Raw genomic sequence first — 20558 nt, 5'->3', positions numbered from 1 at the left:
TGGGTTCTGCCTGGAGGGCTAGAAGTTCAAAGGACTCCAGACTGGCCTGTGGCCAGACTGAGAGGAGAGTTTAACTGGGCGCCTGTAAGAGGCATTTCAGACATTCCCATAAAAATGCCATTTCCATGTAAGTCCTACACAGGCAGGCTTGTTCTGCTCCTCTCCCAGTCAAGGAATGCAGCAATTATGCCCACAACAGGAGGTCATCTTCCCACTCAACAGCCAAGCTATTTTCCCATCGGTCAAGCTCTGGTTCTGGAAGCAGCTCTCACCTCAAAGTCAGTGCCTGACAGGCAAACCAGAGCTGCTGGCTTTGAAAATTGGAAGGACAAGGTACAATTTAGGTGTCTGGGAGGCAAAGGTGGACATCACAGAATTGCTTTTTGTGGGTTGGTCAGCGGAGGCCTAAAAGATCAGTCTCCATGGTGTCTCGGTACCTCGTGCTCTGTCCCTCTCTCCTTCCCACATAAGCACTTCCCAGGCAGCCTGTAGACACTCCTCTGATATATTAACCCACAATTATTAACAAGCCTGTGATCTTCAAGGCCACTTCTGCTGTACCCACCTCTGGGATTCAGGATTTGCTGTCTGCATGTCCTGCAAGTCTTGTCTTGAAGGCAGCCTCAAGGCTGCTATCAGAAAGCAGGGTAGTATGAACATTTTTCCCCACAGAATAGTTCATCTAATTGCTCTTTCTCCATTACTCTTATCTCTGTATTCCTTTATCTTGTGAACAGCTCTGTTCAGGTCAAGATGCTGAGAAAATATGTGGGTTGCAAGGTTGTATACACCTTGGTTACTTAGTTCCACTGTGGAAGCCAATGACACTCTGTTTTACAAATCCTTTTCCAGAAGGTTCATCTCACTTGTCTCCCTGTTCATCCAGTTCCTGGAACGGAGAGGAACCTTGATGAAAACCAGGTGATTTTACCTCAGATAAGATAAATCAGAGTGATGTCCAGCGAACAACTACCTTCAAGTTTTTTTAACAAGAGTAATGTGGGCTTTCTTCTTCCTCATCTTACCTTTTCTGGCATGTGTCCTCTGGGTCATTTGCAACCTGGAGGTTTATTTCTGGCTGGGTTATAGAGGAGCACCTTTCTTTCATTTCAGGTGTCCAGAAGATTGTACATGCCTTTATGAAATGGAGTCCTCACAAAATTCATTCAGGTCTCTGTCATTTCAAGGTTGCATTACTGCAACAGACTCAACTTGGATCTATTTTTTAAGACTGTTTTGTCAAGAATCTAGTGAACTGCAATGTGAGGCTCTCTGCCTTCTGAACAAACCAGATCACCTGAGTACATTACACATGGAATACACATGTTTGACTGCTAATTCGCTCCTATGTGTCGTTCAGCGTGAAAAGTCCTTAGCAACAAACTCAAAGAAAGATAGGAGCCCCAGCTGTACCACTGCTGTGATGCAGCTCTCTGTGATGGAGCTAAGCTGTGTCTGTAGGACAGATTCTACCTCTGGAATTCAGCCATATTGGGAAACACATCTCGTCTTCATCCTGGTTGAGTTCAGAGTAAGATAAAAAATGTCCTTCTACTCATTCACAACTGTATACACTTTTCTCCTTAGATTAATCTCTGAGTTGCTGTTTGGGATCTGAGACTGTTGTACCCTGCCCAGTCCTAGAATAAAGATTGGTCCTATCTTAACTACAGCAAAGTGAATCTCAGCGGTAGGGTGATACGTGTCTTTTAACTACTCCTAGCAAAATAGTAGATAATACTACCGCTTGAGTCTTGACTTAGCACTTGGGCTTGATCAACACCCAGTTCAGAGGAGGTGGGAAACAATGTGTGACCCTGATGCCATTCCACATCCTCACCATTTCCCCTACTTGCTAAACAGTAGTATATCTGCACAGCCAGTAACTGGTGCCTAGCTTATGTGCCAACATGAGCTGTGGGTCCCTGTGCTCACTGGTTTACTGCTAATGCAACAAATAGCCTTGGGTGTGCAGTATTTGTTGTGACAAGCTGGAAGAAGTCCATGCATCAGGTGATGAAGTTGTTCTTGCTACTAGCAGGTACAATTGTCTTTTCTGCTGAACTAGCAGCACACTTTCTTCTCCTTTTGCTCTTAAGTTTTTCCCCCTTTTGACTACTTTCTAAATATTTTACAGACGTATGCTCGTGACTAAGCTCTGCAACACACTTTCAGCAGTTTTGTTGAGTCTGCATTTTCAGAGTCTATACAGGGCTAAGATCAGGGTTAGAACCACTCATGCCAACACTCTTTGAACACTCTGCTATTCCTACAGCATGGTCTCGACATGCATGGCAAAAAAAAAAAAGTAGAGAAAAAGCTAGGCAGGCCCCCAGTAGAGGTCCATTTTGAGGACTGGAAAGCAGCATAGATTTGACTGAAAAACTCAGCATCCCTTAAGACAAGAGCTTTTTCGTGTTTAATCACCAAAGCAGCACATTTTAACCATCCTACTTCAGCAAAGCACATGGTGAGAGCGCAGAGACTCTAGGTTCATATGGCACCAGTGCAGAAACAGAGGCACCTCCAGGCAATGTCTGAGGTCATACAAGAGCATTGCCATACAAGCTGTCCTTCTCTCTCTCTACACCTGATTAACTGTAGAAGGCAAGCTCACACACAGCTCCTGTTCACAAAATGCCTGAATCAAGTGCTGTCTCTTGGGTGGGGAAGCGCTCCTGCTTACAAGGAAGCAAAAGCAAGGTGGTGGGGAATGTTCTCCTAAGCAGAATTCGAGGTACAAGTGGGAAGGTACTGAAGAAAAAAAGTGAATGGTAGCAAAGACAGAAACTCTGAAGAGCTAGGGGTGGAAAGATCCTTCATCAGGCTTCTGGGACTGGAAGGAGCATGCTGGAGTTGTCTGTGGAGGTTTGAAGAGGTGGTCCAACAATTTGTTTGCTAGTGTAGAATGCAGGGCCAACTCTCTGCTGTGCAGTTCCTACAGGACCTTGGGCATGCAATTTAACCTCAGCTCCACCTCTGTACAATGAGCAAAACAGTGCTCCCCGTGCTGGAAGGATGCTGTCTAGATAGACACAAGGGATGTAACTTCTTGGTGTTTTTTTTTTTTCTCAAGTAATTAATTTAAGGTAGCAGCTATCTCATTTTTCTCTTCATTGAGAACCAGTCCCTGGATTTTCCAGCCCAGTTTGGCAGTGCTGTCACATGCCCAGCTACCTCATTCAGGCAACTCCAAAGCACCCAAGGCAAACATCACTCTCAGAGCAATCTCTACCTCCCATTCTCAAGCAGACACAGGCTTTCCTCCCTGAAGAAATGTCCCTCTCCTCCAAAATCATGATTCTCTTTGCCTCAGTTGCTGCAGCCTTTCCTTTGGAGGATATCTCAGCCCAGCTCAGGCTTCTGCTAGGCTGGTTGAACTGACAGTAAGTGCAGAGCTTCCCAGCCCAGCTGGATCAGTCTTTGAGAAGCTCTGTCGGACACTCACCGCAGCCCTGTTCTCAGTCTCTCATTTGACTTCACCCATTCTCCCCACCGAGAGAAAACAAGTGAGGCGTCACAGACAGTAAAAGCCAGGAACAGTGTTTGGATAATCAAATCCCTGCCCTTAAAAAAACCTTTTAAAAATAATGGTAAAGTAACATGTATTAATACCTCCTTTGACTTAAAGCTAAACATGTGTTCTTGTGCTTGCAGTACCGAACAGTAAAATCACATTGTCATCCAAAGCTTTTACCTCCATACTACAAATTTTTTACCAGTTCTTCTATGAAATTGCTACTTCGCTAACAAGAAAGAGCTCTTTAGGTTTTAAAAATACAGACAAAGTCCCTATGGGCTATTGAGACATAAAAGTCACCATTTACCAAAAGAGGGTTTTCTCAATCTGTATGCAAGCATCTCAGAAAGAAACTGGCCTCACAACCAAGATGTTGTTGCCTGGATCAGCATTTTAAGCATGGGCAAGAAGAAAGAAAAAAAAAAAAGTAGAAAACTGTTCCAAATGCAAAATGTTGTTAACTGTCAAGGAACCATGAAAAGCACAATAAGCAGCACACGTTTACTTTAGCAATTTGAGGCTGTAGAATGGGAAAGAAGGTCAAAACTAGCAACACCAAAACACACAAACATAAGTTATATTAGTAAACATACCACTGTGGTAAATGCTTAAATGGCTACAGATAATGTTAAGACCTGTTATTTCGGCCACAATTATAAGGCAGGGGGTGGTCCTGGTGATGGGTTAGAATGAATGAGAGCTCTTTCCCCCACCAGTACTCTCTGCATTTTCCTCCACCTTCCTCTGCCTCATCCTTCCTCTCTCCCCTGGAAGCTCAACCCATCAGAGGAAGAAGATGGGATGGAGTAGAGCAGCTGAGGTTGTAAGACTCCTGGGCTCAACGGTGTGGGGGAAGGTGAGTCCAAGAAACCATCCTTTGTCCATTTCTAATTTGGGTGCTGTCAGGTTTCCCATCAGCAGCAGTGGGGGATGAATCACTGCTCACCAAATCCCCTGCACACCAGTGCTTGGACTGAAATGTTCTACACACACACGCTGCGTCCGCAATGGAGCAAAAAGAAACCCCTGGCCTCATGCGGTGATGGGGATGACAGAGGCGTCCCTCCCTCCACCCCTCTTTGGCATCCCCCAGTACTCTGCAGAATCCAGGCTGCAGCAGAAGGTAGGGCAGGATGCTGGCCTAATTCCCCAATCCTCTCAGTCCACAGCGGTGCAATAAACCAGCATTCCCAGCGCAGGGGATGGTGTCATGCTGAGCAAACCTAGGTCATGCAGTGCAGAGCCCCGATAGAGATCCCTGGACCAGGTCCAAATGAGTAAAAGCATCCATAGCACATAATACAGCAGCACACAATGATAGTAGGTCAGGTCCTAGAAGTAATAAAACCACATTAGCAGCATGTAAAACTATGCTAAGTAGCCTCTCCGGTTGTGCCCTGAAAAAAATAGCCTCCTCCGGTAGCTCTTTAACTGCAACCACTTACAGGAGCGCCTATGATTTTTTAGGTGCACAGCAAAAGCTCTTGGGGCATGGACGGCCCCTTGGGCACAGTGGGGTGGTGAGGGATGATATGGACCCTCAACAGCTCATGCAATGAGCCACAGAGAGATACTGCTGGGCTTGCAGCAGAGCTTCCTCCCACTTGGTGTGTGAGTACCTGCAAGGTGCATGGGGCAAGAGGCTTTGGGGCGCTGGAAGGCGCGATGCCTCCTTGGTGTTAAGGGCAGTCCTTTGACCAAGAGTACGGGAACCTGACTGCTTCTGCACTGAAGAAGTAGACACTTGAATCCAAGAGCAAGATTTAGACATTCTCAAAACTAAAAATACTCTACTTTCCCAGTAAAGCCGGTGAAGCACAGCTTTCCCACAAAGCCAGCTTCATCATTATTATTAATATTTATTATTACTTTCAGGGCACATAAGAAAGGTAGATGGTTCCTGGCACAAAGTGCTTACAAAGAGCCTAAATCCTTTACACAGAACCCACGTTTCTTCCAAGGGACACCATCCTACAGCTGATACTAGGATGAAAGGGAACCCAGCAAAGATTGCACTTTTGTTACATATTTTTCCAGCAGATAACTGATTAAAGTTTGCATTCCAAGTACAGCTATGTTGTAGGCTTATGAAAAATCTTCTCATTTGAAAGTCATTTTTCTCCCCTACATCTAGGACAATCAGCAGCATGAAATAGAAAATAATAATAAATAAATATGCATCAGCCCAGAGTTCATGTTCAGTCAAAGCCAGGAGGCCTTGCGCTTCTTGCTAAGGGACCCCCATATCAGTGGGTTTGAAAGACTGAATTCTGATACTTTCAGCAAATGGAAGAAAATCTCACTGGCTTATAGGGTTTCAATCATGATTTGGGAAGTTACCCTTCGGCTCATTGACCCAGTGCTATAGTTCACCTCCCAGCCTGGGCTTTCCCACAGAGCAGAGGGCTTCTCCCGAAGTCCTGAGTGTTTCAGCCCAGCAAGAGCGTGCTGAGGCCCCTGACTGTCCCAATGTTGCCGTTTTGTTGCAGTCTCCAATTTAGGATGAAGTCAGAGAGGAGCGACTTACTGCTTGGCTGCAGAAAGACAGTGGCTGTAGGATGATGACTCTGGTTTTGACCCTGGTATCATTTTCCTAGGTCCCAGTTATGTGTGGGCTGTTAGCAGAAACACAGAAGAAGGTGGCATGATATTGCAACCACATTTCATGGGGGAAAAAGAGTTTATTTGCAGTTGCCGTCATGTGATATGATGTGGGAACACATACCAGACTGCTCTGTATTAGCGGCTGGGGGCTTGTAGCCCCCCTTAGTCTGTCCTTTAATAAAAGGGATGCATCAAGGTTTGGTGATGTGAAGCAGACCTGTTTTGCTGAGGTTTTCTGCAGAGAAAGGATTTCACCCTTAATGAGATGTTGAGGACTTTTCCCTTTCCTAGTTTCCCAGCTTTCTCTAAATACCCACTGGATCGTCCTTCAAATCCCATGTTGGCTGTGTAGGGCAGAGACTGTACAGTCACTCTCCCTGGGCACTGAAGGGCTCAAAAAAGTTTCTGCTTCCTATCCTATGTCAATCAAAATGTCTTGCACGCTGCAAAGAAATGCTGCACATACTCCATACTGCAAAATGCTTAAAAAAAAAAAGAATAAAAGGAAGTCAGGAACAATCCATATAATTCAAGTACCAGCGATAGAGCAGAAAGACACAGTGAGAAAACTGTAGCTCGAGACATTTCTGGCCTTTTTAAGGACAAGGAGGAACTTTTCAAATACGTAAGGAACAAAATGTATCCTGTAAGTACTGTCAGGCGCAATGCCACAGCAAGAGCAGAAATGTTCAATACATGTTTCTAATCTGTACTTGGGAAAAATCCATGCGATGGAGCAATAATATGCTGAGAATGACATTCTTTCCAATTTAAGAGCCATAAAGAAGTACAATATACACCAGCTTCTTTAGCTAGACTTTTTAAATCAACAAGTCAGGATAATTGCACCCAAGAGTTACTTCAGACTTGGCCAAGATGTACTCTGAATATCAATGTTGTTTTCCTAGGTATTGGGATACTGTTGTAAAGCACCAGAAGAAAACCACGGTTGTGGCAGTGTTTTGTACAGATAAACAGAAAGATCTGAGCCACTGTCAGCCTCTCTGCTTTCTGGGCAAAAGAGCAGAATAGCTGATGCAGGGCTTGGTTAATCAGGGCTCAGAGGACAGTAATATGATTTGATGGGAACATTACCCCTGTAGAGCATTTCAGTTCTGATGTCCAAAACGCAAGGGTTATGGTGATAAATTAGAAAGGTTTAGGGAAGTATCACTAAGGACAATTACGGGCTGGAAAACAGACTCATAGTAAATGCTGCAGAGAGCTCTATCATACCAAAGAGAAAGTAAAGGGATGAATTAATCACTGTACCAGCACCCTTGGACAAACACAGCTACAACAATACTACTACTCCACGTATTACAGAGTACTTTGCAGTCTATCAGACTAAGGCAAAAGAAATCCAGTGGCCAGGAGCTGGAACAAAAGAAATATAAATTAGCTGTAATGTGCACACTTTTAAAAAGTAATTTAACTACAGTTTACCAATGACTGATAATTTACCAAAGACTGAAGGATGTTTTCTAGACAGCATATACTGTAGCTCGAACAATTCCAATTATGAGGAGCCCTCTGCTATTCTGGAGACAGAGTAGATGATCACAGTTTTACTTTACAGTTTTATAATCTCTAAATTATGGGGTTGAGCCTAAATTTTATAGGCTTTTTTTGTTTTATCCCACTAGCAAATGAACAGAAGGGCACAAGCTGAAATCCCATACCTGGGCTTCAAAACACCGTACGACGCGGTGTGTATGGAGCACTGCTATAAAATGTGATGGGAGGGACAAGAAAGCTATCTAGTTAAAAATAAACAGATGCAATGGTGAAAAATAAATGTTACTGCAAATCTAGAGAGGCTCAGGGTCCCTCGCTGCAGAAAGATGGCTCAAATCTCCGCTCCTTTTCTGCTCCAGTGACTGCCGCAGCCCGGCTGCAGTCAGGGCTGTGTTACAGACAGGCGAGCGTCGCCCCGCGACACCACCTAATTGGCACCCAGCCTGCCAGGGAGTGGGAGATAGTCAACCTAAAAATAGGCTGTCCTCTGTTTTGGCTCTCCCCTTCCTCTGTCCCCCCGCAAAGGCACAGGGCTGGCGGTCCAGGAAAAAACATCCAGAAAAGCAGCAGCCTCAGTGGAGGGAGCCGGGTGGTATTTTTGGAGATGGAGGACCAGGATGGGGTGCTATCGGGGTGACGTTGAGCATCTCTGGGGGTCCCTGCCTGACCTCCTGCTTCTGGGACAGAGCGATTTCCACCACCTTTAGCACAGGACCCGCAACCTGAGCCCCTCTGGCCTCGCTAGAGGTGCGGGGACAGAGCGGAGACACACAGCCCGTCCCTGCCCTCTGGGATGCTGTCCCCAGCCGACCCACAGCCACAGCAAAGCAGCTGAGCTTAGCTCTCGTGGCAGCTCCTGCAGCAGCTCCCCCATTGTTCCCCACTTGGAAACTCTCTCCAGTCATCCCATTATCCTGAGGAGGCCTTTGCTTCAACAGTCCGTACAATTTCTGGTTCAAGGAACCAGCATTTACAGACAGCAAAGCCTCACAGGACAGTTTTTAATAGGAATTTCATTGACATTGAGGATCCTCGTAGGACTTTGATGAACACTTGAACTTTAGTCTGACATTTAAGTGCCTAAAACTCTGTATGAAGCCCAAATTAAGAGATCTTGTACTCTGCTATTGATGGTTTCTCTCATATGCAGATCTACAAAGCTCCCGAACATCAGTAACATTTCAGAAAGCATTGGTTCTGCTTTTAAAGGGATACAACAAGTCAAAATCAATTAGAGATTGATCTCAATTCTGCCTTTTTTTTTAATTTATTTTTAGTGTGCAGTTCAGTAACCAAAGTGAAGAACTGCAATCGATGAAGCTAACTTGCGCTTTAGCAAAGCTATTGCCTAGATTATAAGACGTTTTGCGAAGTTTCCCAAGCTCGTAGAGGCAACTGTGTAAATAATGTCACTTATTGAATTCAGTGCTCTAACAGCAAGACTGATGGGTAGCCTAATACATTGTGTAGTTGCTATAAGCAATAATCTCCCATGCTAATCACAACTTTCACATTCATTAACATTATAGGAACCTCCTGAAAGAAATCATGTACCAGGGAACCATTCAAACACTTGCAAAGCTAGCTACAATTATAAAACCAACTTGCCAAGTGGCATTTTGTGGGTGGTTTTGGTTTTTTCTGTGTGTGTGTGGTTTTTTGTTTGGGTTTTTTGTTGTTGTTTTGTTGTTGTTGTTGGTTTTTTTTTTTATGGTTGGACTTGATGATCTTACAGGTCTTTTCCAACCTTAGTGATTCTGTGATTCTGTGATTCTGCACACATCCAACATATTTTACATCCCACAGACCTAAATGTGCGAGGTGCTGCTTTTTGAGTCCTGCTTTGGGCCATCTGGTCCTGCAAACCGCTGTGCGTCTTCAGCTGCCACAGTTAAAAATGAGCATGAAGTGATGTTGCTCTGCATTCAAGGTGAGATCCTGGTCCACCGAAGTGAGAGGAGAAAATGCCCTTGCAAGAGCATTCCTCCACGTGTCGCTGCTCAGCTTGTTTCCTGCCTGAGCAGGACTTTGGGTTAACGTTGGGGAGGGATAACTCGACAGACTCACGGAAGTTAAGGCAGTGTTACTCCCTGGCCACCGCCAGGAACCATCTCACCATACAAACAGTACAGCTAGCACAATCCCCACCTTGGAAAATAAACCTATCAACCATGGGGCTGGTTGTTGGCAGCTGTGTGGCCATGCAGTGCTGGTCGCAGCACTCCTTGCTTTACAAAGCTGCTATCGGCCCAAGGATGAGAAGCTGAAAATGAAGGTGCCCAAGGGGAGTGCACAGGATGAGGAACCTCCCTGAAAAGGGCTCGCCCATGCACAGGCAATACCCTCTGCATTTTGGGGTGCAAGGGCTGCTGGAGCTGATGGGGACAATGCTGACAGTCCCTCCAGAACATGTTTTAGAACATTTTCCTCCTGGTCCTGGCAAACAAGCAGCCCTCCAAAATAACCTCTCTAACAGGGATAAACCTTCATAACCAGGCCACCCACTGCAAACCAAATCAAGTGCACTAGCTTGCCATTAATATATACCATTTTCAGCGCTGGGTGTGCACATGCCTGTGTTTTCCCTGGCTCCCTGTGACCTTTTAAACTCTAAAAGAATGATGCATGCAGTTCCCTCCTGCTCCTTTCCTCCTAGAGGACGCTTGGCCAGCAAGGACACTGCAGAGAACTGGGGACAGCTCATGACATGCCTCTGCACTGGATCTGCCTGGGACAACCTCATGATGGTTCCCAGCCTCACGCTGTCATGATTTACCATTTGGGGTCAGAAGACCCTGTTTCAGTTCATCAAGAAAAAAAGGCAGCCAGCACACATGCATGTCGCTCCCCGAGCAAGATGCTATATGCCAATTATCAGCTCAAAAAGCGCATCTGGCCATAAACACCCTATGCAATATATAGGGGAAAAACCATTTTGATCTGCAACCAACTGCAGAGGGTGGGTTTGATTTATCAGGGAAAGCAAAGGCTGTTGCAGAGCAGGGTGAGGAGGAGGAGCCCAAAGGTGGCTCTCAGCCACCTCCATGCTCTTTGATCCCAGGGCCATGCTGGCCACAGGCCAGTCCCCGCTGTGGGCTGTGTTAATCTGCGCTGGCCGCGGGTGCCTCCCAGGATGCTCGGTGGCAGCTGGGGATTACAGGGGTCAGGGACACCCTCCATTTTCCCTTCCTCATACCACTCACAGCGATGGTCAGGGCAAGGGCTGGGGAGAAATAGCCACAGCCTCGTTGCAAGGGTGCGCACACGTAGGGGGTATCCTCAGGTATCTCCTGCTGCCTCTCATCCCAGTTTGCACCAGCTTCTTGCAATAGCTGGGCACACATCTCCCATCTGACACCACACATATGCCTGTTCCCAGCAAAATGGGGAGCATGCAGCTGGTGATGCTGGAAATTGCATTTTCAATATCCCTGCTTCATTCCTGATTTAATTATTTATACATTTATATATATGCACACATATATACGGTTATTAATCCATACCTAACTCAAGTAAGCAGGCAGAGGTGCCAATACAGTCACACACTCCCACACAGGCAGGGAGAGCCAGCTGTAACAGTGCGTGGGGCAGGATTAGAGCAGGAGGGCCACGGTCCTCTGGGACATCATCTTTGTCCCTCTTTCACCTCCTCCCATCTTTTGACAGGACCACAGGCTCTCTCACGGCTGGGGGCACCTTTGGTCCCTGACTGCTGGCACCTACTCCACAGAAAATAGCACATGCAGAACTATCCACAGCCTCCTGAAGCCAGCGGGGATCTTTGGCAGGTCTGGATCAGGCACTAAATCTGTATGATGGAGCCTTTTCAGATGTGATTTCAAAAGGGGCTGAAATCCCAGGACTTTGTTTCCAAGTTCCCTCTAAAACGACACAATTATAGCCTTCACCTGGCATTAGCTGATCTCATGAGCCTGGCTGATGTAGGTTAAGCAGTTCCTGGCCTGACAATGGGATACTGAACATAAAATACAACACAATACGGTATGACACAATAAAAATTCTGTGAACAGCCCATGTTACCTAAGTAATCTGCTTCCCTGTGGATCTCTGGTAGATTCATTGCTGTGTAGTGTGTGGCTGAGTCACCCTCCAGCCACTTTCTTACGTATGACACTCCTTTGAGTCTCTCTACTCTCTATCTAGGAACATCCTTTGACAACGCTTGCAAACCCCAAGTACCTGTCAGTCCTGAACCTCTGAATCAAATTGTCCAGTGGGTTCAAAATCTACAGGATAGCACAGATGCATAATGAGAGCAATGGTAAACCAACTGAGAAACTAAGCAACAAAAGATCACTTTCTACAGTTTGTCCAATGAATGACTAAATACATGGAAAACTAAAATTTCCTGTGCAAAAAGTAATTATTCTATTTCCTTCCTTATATTTAACCGACCCAAGCACTAAAGGGATACAAAAGACATTACATCCAGCATAACAGTTAATCAAAAAACACCTAAAAGCTTTAGAAAATTCCAGGGAGGGCATGATGTTTCAAAGTGTAATGCCAGATCTGAAAAAGTCAAATGGATCTTTACCTTTGGCTTCACCAGGCTCTGGATCAGGCCCTTAAAATAGTTCTGGAAATGTTCCATAAAACTTATTTCAGCTACATTTAAGCTCTGTGCTTTGCAGGTATTCAGTAATTTTCACTGTTAGTCTTAAACTGTCCAGGGGACTTTTATGCTCGTAAACAAATCCTCCATCTCCCTTATGTTGCTTTTACGTTGACGCTGCATCACTGACTTGAATAAACAGTCTCCTGATTCACCCTGTTATGAGACAACAAGCAGAATTAGGCACCAGAGATGTGTCTAAAAGCCTTGGTTTCAGGTTCTGAACATCACTTTAGCTAATTAATAAAAGAAAACCACAGCCCAGAATCTTTCAATGTTTTCAGATCATAACCTCATATTCAGCCACTTGCTCTGTTCCCAGGAGTCTAGAATCACCAGGCTTATTTTTCTTTTTTTAATTATTGTTGTTGTTAATTATTTTGGGGGTCTTTTTTGCCATTCTCTGTATTTCTTTTAAAAAGGCAATGTGTGACCCAGTGCGGTGTTTCTAGGTTCTTTCTGGCCTGCCCTGAGAAGTGGCTAAAAATCAGAGAGCTTCACTGGGTCCTGACTATTGAGCCCACAACACACAGCGCGAGACCTGCCAGCCCAGCACCGCTCAGGTTTCATAAAATGGGGAAAACCTGGGGAAAGCTGGAGGAATCTTTAACAAAAAGAACATTTTTTCACAGATCTAACAGCACATGAGAAGCAGTGCTGCGTTTCATGGCTACAGGAGGAAGCAAATTCTCCAAGCCATCCTGGGCAGCCAGAAGGACGCCCGTACACCTTGCAGGTGCTTGTTCAGACACCGTGTAGCCATGACAAAACTTTTGGGTGTCGTCAAGTTTAGGCAACTTCATAGAAAAGCAAACCCAATGTAACTTAAGCAAAACTTCCACTGAGGGCAAAGGAACCCAAGAACTCAGAGATTTTCCTCGGAAAGTTTCTATCCCAATTTCATCCTCCCATGAAAATATCGGAGCCTCGATTCAAAAATGCCTGAACCCAGCAGGAACAGGAGCAAGAAATTTGTTCTAAGGTACTTCTTTAGCTAAAGTACTACTACAGAAGCATCAAGAAAGGATGGGACAAGGGGGAAAAGCACAGAGAGGATTTATTCTGCCTTTTTCTTCCCATACTTATATGAGGATTCCTTTTTTTTTTTCCTTTTAGCTATGACGTACCGTTTCATAACAACTATTTACTTTTCTCTCTTTATCTAACAGCTGTTTGCTGAGAAAGATGGAAAAATAAACTAAACATGTTAAAACTGAGAGAAACTATTCATATGCAATGTATAATTGCATGCTATATTTAAATCTTCGTACATTATCTTTCAAATTATATTTAGTTTCAACAGGAGGGGAAAAAAATCCCCCTTGCTTTCTAAAATTAGTAACAGAATTTGTATATTGTTTTTAAATACAACCGCTCTTCCTCAGAAACTTTTGCCAGGGAACAATTAATGGTTAGAGACAAGGAATCTGACTACATCAGATGTATTTTGACATTGGCCCACTAACTGTCACCTACAGCAAAAAAGCGGGGAAGTCCTCAGGGAAAGGGCTGTGTAAATCTGGATTAGCTCTGCCGAAGTCAAACAAATCGATCTGGATTTACGCCGGTGGAGCCGAGAGCAGGATTCATCCCTCTGTTTGATGGACGCAGGGAAGAAGAGAGCTACGAGGACTTCAGCAAACCAGGGGAAGTTTGCTGTGCACTGCAACTCCGAAGGGGTTATTTCCTGAGCGACACACAGCAGACGCCCGCAGCAACCCCTGCACTCACATGAATGAGAATTACACGCACGCATCGAGGGAGATTAGACCTCTCGACGTGAAACACTGTTGAAAAGAGATAAAGGGGGAAAAAAAATTCTTAAGATACTTGCAGTGCTTTCCAGACCCTCTTGCTGTAGACACTGCTGGCAATGCCTCCGGCCCCTCCAGCAGCACGGGAGCCGCGCATAGCTCGATGTTGGAGGCTGGAAGTCGGGTTGGGGAGGCAGAAGAGACGACGTGCTCGGCCCCGGAGAGGGAGAGAGGGCGGCTGCGTCACACCGTCGTGCTGGCTGTACTAATATGGGGAGCAGCGGTGGCCAGAAATCCTCGTCCAGAAGGAAAGGACAACCCCTGTAACATGAGAGCCAGCACGGGAGCGCGAAGCGGGGAGCGGACACACAACCTTGGGGGGCTTCGGTAGGACTGGGACTTCCCTGGGCCAAGAGGACGGCACTGTCGGCTGCATCTGACATGGCAGGGAGGTGCAGGGGGGTCCCTTCCCCGCAGCACCCAGCTCCATTAAACATGGCATAATTACCCTGTTATAATCAGGCAGGTAGTTTAAAGAGGCTTTAGTATGATTTTGTAATTGTGCATTATGTAACAGCTACTAACGTGTCAGGCCTCAGTCAACACTAAATGCCTGTCTACAGGTCAGGCTGTAATACTTTAATGATGCGTTTCAGAGCTGTTCAGTCCAGGCTGAAAATCTCTTGTTATTTCGTCCTCCCCTTCCACCCCTGTCCCCATCCAGGGGCTTCGGCTGAGCCTCCAGCGGGGCAGCCGCTCGCAGAGCTTCCTCCCGTCACCCAAAGCCTCCCTCTAACCCTTGTCTCCATAGCCCCATGCCCACTTTTGGTGGCTACATCGTGGGGAAAACCGAAAACTTCATCACAGAGCTGCTCCCCTTTATGAGCTTTACACGATGGTGAGGGGTTTTTTGTTTATTTAACCATCACTTTTTTTAAAATTCATGTTTTCTGGGATTTCCCAAGGGCAGCGTCTGCCCTTGCACTGCCCGGCAGCAGAGATGCTCCTCGGAGGACTGAATTAGGCTGGCAGCGGGGCATAAAATCTGAGCTGGTTCCTACAGAGGTGAATTTTTGCTCACTGAAAATAACTAGAAGTGATCCCCCTGTGCTGTCCTGTTTTGATTACCCAGGACCAAGGTTCTGTAAACCTGGAGCCGTGATGCACGCAAAGCTTGCTAGATGCAGCATGCTGTAAGCCGGCCGGGAGAAACGGTGGCGTATTCAGCCACCGAGACACTAACAAAACCGTCCATTTATTTGGATAAAGTGACCATTTCATTATGATAAGGAAAAGAATCTTGGAAATACCACTTTAGAAATAGTACAGTCTTTAAGAATGGATTTTGGCCTAAAAAGTTAATATCTAATCTACCTCCAGCTAATGGGTCTTGAAAGAATTTGTCCATGGGCAAGTTTTTCCGTAACTTCTTATTACATAGATTTCTCAATTTTCTCTAAAGCCTTTAAAAACCACAGAAAAAAACCAACCAACCCCCCCCCCTCAAACCCCCTTCAAAACCCCAAACCTCGCCTTATTGTTCAAAATCAGCCTGCAAATGCCGTGAATATTGAGAGAGACTCCTTGCTTCTAACACAGATGCCTTACTCGTGCCCAAGGTCTGCGTTCAGTTACCTAACTTTTATACACTTAAACATGAACCTGATGTCAGTAAGACTTTTTAAATAACCCATACTAATACTGGAGGTGGATTACAGTTTAAAGGCACAACTTGCAGATATCTTTCAAATGATAACTTGGATGCAGAGAGGTTTTAGTACCTTAAGAACCCTGCAAGCTTTAAAAAGAATCTATAACCTGTTGGTAGGGCTGTCTAGCATTGCAGTAAAAAGCCTCTTTGGCAGAAGTTTAGTGAATCAGGAAAGTTCAATTCAAGCTGAAAGATGAAATAAATAATCTGGTAAAGAATGGACTTATTTTTTCCAAGATAGAAAAGAAAATCTTCTCATTTTAAAATTAAATAAGAAAAGGCAAAGGGAAAATTCAGGGCTTAACAGAATTTTTAATTTTTCTGCATGTTTTGGTACAACATTATTTGATGTGTGATATCTCTACATTTAAAAAGCTCTTGCAATACTATGATAAAAATAAAACCCAAGCCATTCCGGTCATGCAGAATTGTGATTAAAAAAGGCTTTGTTCATTAGAAAGAGCAGGGAGGCAAGTTTTTGCCATGAAAGATAAGGAATCTTTTGACATCAATGAAAACTTTGTACACAGAAGATTCCCAAGGTGACCTCCCCGCAGGAGGCCAAGCTGCACCTCCTCAAAGGTGGGCGTGTTAGAATAGAGGGAGATTTTGTGGTTCATTTGCCATCTTTCCTGGGAATATACCTCCATGAACTGGGACTGGTAAGAAAACTAAAATGGAGGGGTACAAACTGCACTCATGACAGCTGATACTACATGCATTTAACAAAACCAGTGTGTCCACTCTGTCCCCAGCCTGCTTAGGGACTGGGATGGGGGATAACTTTGGTAAATGTCTCCTCGTTCTTCTCCCAGGCTGAGATCTGGGATCTCACCCACTGCAACCGGGCAGCCCACAGCCGGCCCAGTAACACCATCCCGGAATGAGTGGGAAACAAATAAGGAAACGCTATTAATCTAAGGAAAAGAAGGCATCTTTGTAAGGGTGACCACATCATCTCCAGCTACACTTAAAGGAAGTCACTGTCTGTAATGGAGCAAAAGGATCCTCCACAGCAAGCTCTCTGAACTACCTGCATCGTTTCGGTGACACAAAAACCACAAGAAGGAGAGAGGGGTTAGGGACATTCCAGTTCTGGAAAAGTTTTCTTTTCCTCATTATTAGTAACTCTAATTACTTTGAAAGAAGAGCAATGAGATAAATCCTGCAGAGCCAGAAATGTGACCTGATTTCCTTCCTGATTTAGAAACTGTCACTTTGCAAGAGAAACCTGAAGAGACAGAGCCAGGTCAAAGTGGGCTCATCAGTTTGGTTTGCAAAGTAAATAATAAACCAAGATCAATAGAAATATAACCAGCATTTGCTTTTGGTAGATGTTCATCAGGACAATGGTATTAAAAGATAAATAAACACACCTTTATCTAAACTGTTTGCAGTCATACATGACATCGTGGAAGAGATATTCACTATAAGCAAACAGGAATATACCCAACCGACTTTATGTATTTTCCTCCAGGTTAGACAGTAAAATTAAGAAGCAATGACAGAATTCCAAATATAAATTGCTTCATACTATGATTAAGGCCCTACCTCAACACAGCATGTAAACACAAAGCAGAAAAGTCAAGCATGTACTTAAGAGTGATGCTGCTTCTGTGATACCCAAGTTTTATTTAACAGAACTGAGAAATTACTTGTTGTCACCTTTTAACTATCTGAGCTATAATTTTCCAAAGTAATTCTTGAGGACGATTGGAGACAACTTACAAGGTGGTAATTTTCAGGAAGAACTGAGCACCCACCCTCTGAAAACAACAGGTCTCTTCTATGTTTTTCAAATGGAGCTTCCAAAAACTAAGGCATCTGAGGTGATAACAGATAATAACCTGTTCCTTCTGAAAAGCATGACCAGGATTTCCGAACGACTGCCAACATGCTTTAATATGCAACCCAAAATGTTCTTTCCTCACATACATGCACAGAGTATTCCTTCAAGATACTAAACAGAAAATGGTAATGAGGAAGAGAAGAGAAGAGAAGAGAAGAGAAGAGAAGAGAAGAGAAGAGAAGAGAAGAGAAGAGAAGAGAAGAGAAGAGAAGAGAAGAGAAGAGAAGAGAAGAGAAGAGAAGAGAAGAGAAGAGAAGAGAAGAGAAGAGAAGAGAAGAGAAGAGGTCAATCCCTGCCTAATAACATAAATAGGATTTTTTAAAGGAATTAAAACTAGCTATGTTTCATAAATTTGCCATGCCTGTTAGGATATCATTCCTTATCAGTACATTTTAAAATACAATTTTGACAACACATTTAAATCAAGAACACAGCAACTACTCAACGTTTTTCTGTAGCCTGTAAAAGTCCTCAGAGGTGTTAACTGGTGCCACAGGTGTTAGTCCATCATAGCAAGAACTGAGGCCAGTTTCTGATTCAAGCCAGGAACACAATGCTTTCAACTCTGTTGCAGTTTTAAAGTCTGTACCCGTAAGCTGTCATTCAGAGTCAGGAAGCCGCATGGTCTACATACACCCTTCATGGTCAAGATATTTAGGCTACATACCCAATGATGCAACTGAATACCTTTGTGATCTCTGACGAATGATTGAGAGTATGAAACAATATCAGTTCTCTACCATACTGTACAAAGTTTTTGGATGTTTAAAATCTGCAGGAATCCTCACAGCATAAACTACTTCTCTGTGCAAACACGGGCATTAGAATCTGACCCTCTGTGTTTGTAAAACCCTTTGAGAGTCTCAGACAGAAGTAAAAAGCTTATTATGAATAGATTCTGAATGAGTGTCAAGAACTGAGAAAAACCACTTTACAACATTGAACTCTGATCACATACAAGGAATATACTCATCTATGATTATTTCTGGCAATACTACAATCTGCCTCATACCAAAGGTTATATAAACTCCACTACTTAAGGCTGAGACCTTTTGGCATGTTAATCTAAAAATATCACAACTTGCAGGACAGACTTCCGTTGCTTAAATGTTGAGACGCTTGCCCCCAAATTACATGGGTTTTTTTTAAGGACCCTCTATTTCTGAAGCTCTCTGTCAACCATGTTTGCCATTTGAAAAGGCTACACCAGAAAAAAAAAAAATTACCAAAATCAGCGGACATCACTCCAATCCCATTTGCATCGTTCCCATCCCATCCTGACACTGGGCTCCCCTCAACTTTTTAGGAACCAGATGTCTCATTGGAAGCAATGCACCCAAACCAACAGCAGCGACGCTCTCAAAAACACCACTTTCTTGGTCCATTAGAATAAGGGGGTTTCATTCCTTACTGCCTCACAGCTCTGACCTTTCCAATTCTCTGCCACCAAAAGCTTATAGGATCTGCCGGATCTATCTGCGGCTCCACCTGGCCTGCTTTCCCACGCCAAAAGGACGGATCAAATATACGTGTCTGAAAACACATCCCTGCTTTCTCTTCATACCACCCGGGGAGGGAACTCCCCCGCCACCACCAATTTCAAACAAGAGGAAGCTTCCAAGACCACTTCTGCAAAGCCCCGAAATCCTGGGAAATCGCAGCAAAATGAACTTCAGCACCTTGGACAGGACACACGCTCGGAAAATCGCCGAAATCGGCCCATCGGCCCAGAAAATGCCGCCCCTGGACATGACCCTCTAGGACACATCTGCGGGCCCGTTTATTTTTAGTATTGACAAATCCTCTTTGAATCGCCGCGTTTATTCCACCATCCGCCCTGTATTTGGGGAAGAGCTGCTCGCCAACCCGGCTGTGGGAGAAATCGGGGCCACCAGCTCCAGATCCGACGCCCGTCTGCAGGATCAGCGGCTGCCCCAGTTGCGACTGGAAAAGCTTGGCTCAAGCACTCACAAAGCTCAGCTCATCCTTTCCAGGCAAAACAAGACCTGTTGCCATAGGTGTGCGTGGCTTGTGTGTTTCTCCGCTTTCTAGAAGCTCATGTCCACCTCCTCACCCAAATCTCCAGGAAAAATAAAATGGTCTGATTTATTCCCATCGCAGCCACACTTTGGTTGCTTAAGTTTTTCTTTAATTTAGCTTTCATTCTCTCTTACAGCGCTCCCAGTATGTCACTGTTCCCCTCGGGGCTGCCTCGATAAAATCATGATCACCTTGCTAGAGTGCAGCACAGCTCTCCTCGTTTTTCTTTTATTTGCATAAGCCAAGTCGACTTTTTAATTTGTGCCGGTAAAAACTCCGAACGTTTTAAGCAGAGGTATTCTACAAATAGCTTTGAGGTGAGCGGTGCCATTAAGATATATACTCAAAATATATCACTTCTTACAACAAGTAATACCAGTAATATTCTCATGATACAGGAGAACGATACATTTTCCCTGCCACCGCAGAAATACCCATTCTAGTTCATTTCTTCCCTTCAAAACGTGCCTCTAAATTTCCAATCCAACACATCTGATGCCACATGACATTAACCGAACGATTTGCAGAGTATTTTCTGTGTTGTTATTTCTTTCCGGCACTTCTGGGTGCGGAAGCGAGATGGAAACTAGACCAATTCCCCGCCACAGTTACCCTTCAACAGCAAAATACCTGTCTCTCTATATCCTCCGCTCTTACACCCCGGCGCAAGCTTTGCTGAGCCAACTTCTCCCTCCTCCAGCCCCCGGCAGCCTCTCCGCCCCCCTGCCCGGACGGGACGGCCGCGGTGCCGGTGCCACCGCTCCTCCCGCCTCGAGGGGAAAGTTTGGGGAAGGGAAAATCCCGGCACTACCCATTCCTCCTCCACGACACGCTCGGAACCGGACGTCGTTTTGGCTTCTTTTCCGTTTTCTTTTCCTCCGATTTTTTTTTTTTTTAATGATTTTATTAACAAGCAAACAAAAAAG

The 20558-nt window shown here is 44.8% G+C and overlaps 1 protein-coding gene across 1 annotated transcript in view; it reads right to left on the bottom strand.

The window, feature by feature from the left end:
- Positions 1 to 20558, bottom strand: part of LOC104259483 (sodium channel protein type 5 subunit alpha) — a 220916-nt gene that overhangs the window by 200308 nt on the left and 50 nt on the right. The window lies entirely within an intron of this gene.

The sequence above is a fragment of the Gavia stellata genome, chromosome 6 (genome assembly GCF_030936135.1).
Source record: "Gavia stellata isolate bGavSte3 chromosome 6, bGavSte3.hap2, whole genome shotgun sequence".
Taxonomy (NCBI): Eukaryota; Metazoa; Chordata; class Aves; order Gaviiformes; family Gaviidae; genus Gavia; species Gavia stellata.
The sequence above is the reverse complement of the archived record's forward strand: the minus strand, read 5'-3'. Positions and strand labels throughout refer to the sequence as shown.